At 37.3% G+C, this 2,963-nt stretch overlaps 1 non-coding gene across 1 annotated transcript; it reads right to left on the bottom strand.

The window, feature by feature from the left end:
• Nucleotides 1–2,421: 2,421 nt before the first annotated feature.
• trnar-ucu (transfer RNA arginine (anticodon UCU)) lies at nt 2,422–2,513 on the bottom strand. The gene is given in 2 exon segments: nt 2,422–2,457; nt 2,477–2,513. It is a non-coding gene; the product is annotated as a tRNA-Arg (tRNA).
• Nucleotides 2,514–2,963: the final 450 nt, after the last annotated feature.

Below are 2,963 nucleotides of genomic sequence, written 5' to 3'. Positions count from 1 at the left end.
GGTTTCCAGTATTTTGGCAGGTGTTCATATCTCTGTTGTTACACCTCACCCTTACAATACTCCACCACTGACCCAACCTCAAAGATACCTTTACAACAACCAAATCCATGGGATTTGTCTGTGCACAGAATTTGTCAATGCAAATACCGTCATGAATCATATCCTGTATTTATAGTATATATCTATAATCAGTATGGAGTCACATGTAGAGAGATGAAGAGCAGGACAGGCATCTGTGTGAATGTGAATGGATTGTGGGAATTTTGTTTTGCATTTAGAACATTTTCAAACTAAAACTCTCATGTCCAGTTCACACACACTGACCTTATATACCTTGGATTAGAGATTAATCAGTTTCATAATAAACAACAGTGAAATTGCTGATTAGTATTACTGTTTCAAATTTTAATTATTGTGTTTGATTACCACATTTTTTAAAAACTCTCAGTGAATACTGTCCATACTGTGTCATCTCTACTTTGGATGGAATGACTGTCACAAATTTTATCAAAGGTGTCTGACCTCGATTAAAGTCAATGCCCTTAAGTATTATCACAAGAAAGATATGAAACAGTAAACATACAGCTTAAAGGAGCAATATGTAGCTATTGTGCGTGCAAAAGTACTGAGCACTGCAGTCCAAATACCAGGTTGGAGCCATAGACTGTATACTAAATGGATTGAATCACTATTTAATATACAACCTAGTTGAAGCAAGTTGATTCCAGCAGGTTGCCTGCAGGAACACTGCAGGAGCACAAGATTAGCACAACATTGTTAATTGTCATAAACATGTCCAAAACCTCCACTGTAAGTTGATCATGTAAAGTTAAGTCTATTATCCTGAAAACAAAAGCCCACTACTTTGAAAATACACACTTTGGAGTTTGAATTCAGTGACTTCCTGTCTCGCTCCCTGCCAGACTCCATTGACATTTTGCTTGATTTAACCATTATAAACATCTACTCCTTCTAAAAGATTATTAATTATTTCTTACAATGAATAAAAGGACACTTACGCATTTGGCCAACATTCGGCATTTGTTTGAACTTTTTATGAATCGGCTTGGAAGAGAAATTTCTAAGGCTGTAGCATTGTTGTCAGAGATGGCAGTATTTAATCTTAACATGTTTCCTTAATCTCTGATGACATACCATTGTATAATGGTATTTATTACAGTAAATATATTTCAGATTTCTCCTTTCAAATATTTTTGTTTTATTTTCAGTTCTGTTCTATTGTGATATTGTGATACATGCAAGGATTCATGTCATGTCATTACTAGACAGTGTTGTTCTCTATCGTCACTGTTCTGATTGCATAAAAAGTACATTTTTAATTCAGATTCCATGTTGTGGTGTATTCTTTAAACTATGACACTTTTCCCGAACTTAGATTTAAAAACTAACAATATATCACGACATGTGGCAATATATTGAATCTTAACCCCTGAATCATGATACAAATCATAGTGGCCTATGGATATAACACATTAACACATTTGTATCACCTATTCTCAAAACTGCACTTTTGTTTCTTTGTTTCTAACAATGCATCCAAAGTCAAATAGCATTTCCTAAAGGGAATGCAGTGACTGTTGGTGTGATGCTAAATTTGTTTAAAGGGACATATAAAGGGACACTCCTGACCCATAGTGCTATTTATCTATTTAAATGTTTTCTTAATGAGTTGCAGAGTTTTGGAGATATCTACCATAGACATGTCTCTCCAGTATAATGGGACTACATGGCACGAGTCCTGCGGTGCTCCAAGCACTAACAAAATAAATGTAAAAAATTCAAAACCAGCATGTCTTTCCAAAAATCAGGACCCGGTTACTCAGGATAATCCACAGACGTTTGTTGTGAGCAGAAACTGCTCGCAGCAAAGGTCTGTGGATGCCAACCTCTCCAAATCTCTGCAACTCACACCAAAACAGTATTGACGGATAAACAGCACTACAGGTCAGGAGGAAATATTTTTATTTTTATTTTGGGGTGAACCAGCAGTTTAGCATGAGCAGATTAATCTTGACTATCATGACATATCCATGTCACATGACAGAAAGACATTCCATTGAACCAAACGCTGAATGCTCGAAGCGGCGCCCCTTGGTGGGCAAGTGCTCCCAAATTTTACAGTTTTTCAAGACCTACAGTTGCACATATTCAGAATATTTTGCATAGACCAATGATAACATACCAGCTGCTAACATACCAGCTAACTAGCCAACAGTATATAAAGTAGCTCAAATTAGCTCAACCTTAAAAATCTGTAGCTGTAAAATGCAGCAGTATGGCTAATCTCATTTTATCTTTTCCATCAGAGTTATTGAGTTTAGGTTATTGTAACATAGATTATTCATATTCGCAGTTTAGAAATACACACTTGTGAGGACATGTGAACAACCCGCTAAAGTCCGACTCTGGTGGGACTCGAACCCACAACCTTTGAATCACTTCTCAAGTGCTTGACTAGAAGTCCAATGCGCTATCCATTGCGCCACAGAGCCAGCTGTCAGTATGAGAGCTGTGAGTTGTGAGCAGAGGCATTATGTTTGTCTGTCCCATTTCTTGTGAGTGTGATGTTACTTTTGACTTGAGGATGATTTTATTTAGATTTTAGAGGTCAAAGGTCAGGGTCACTGTGACCTCACTTCCAGCCACATTCTCGCGATATCGCAGGAACACTTTATAAATATATTTTATTAACAATTCACTCCATACATTTTACGAGTCTTGATAGACATGGATGTAAACTACAACATGACTGGCTGGCTGAGGCGTACATTCATGGCTAGTAACACGTTATGTGGTTTACAGACTCAAACGTGAATGCGGATGCTTTTACATCAGGCGCACTAAACAGAGACTCCAAGACAGACTTGCTGACCACAGATATGCACTTCCCCAGGGCCAGTCATTAATTAAATTATTGTAATAACTTTAAGGTTGCTGGACAC

The sequence above is a fragment of the Lutjanus erythropterus genome, chromosome 4 (assembly GCF_056507025.1).
Source record: "Lutjanus erythropterus isolate fLutEry1 chromosome 4, fLutEry1.hap2, whole genome shotgun sequence".
Taxonomy (NCBI): Eukaryota; Metazoa; Chordata; class Actinopteri; order Lutjaniformes; family Lutjanidae; genus Lutjanus; species Lutjanus erythropterus.
Note: the sequence above shows the minus strand (reverse complement) of the source record. Positions and strands in the feature narration are given on the sequence as shown.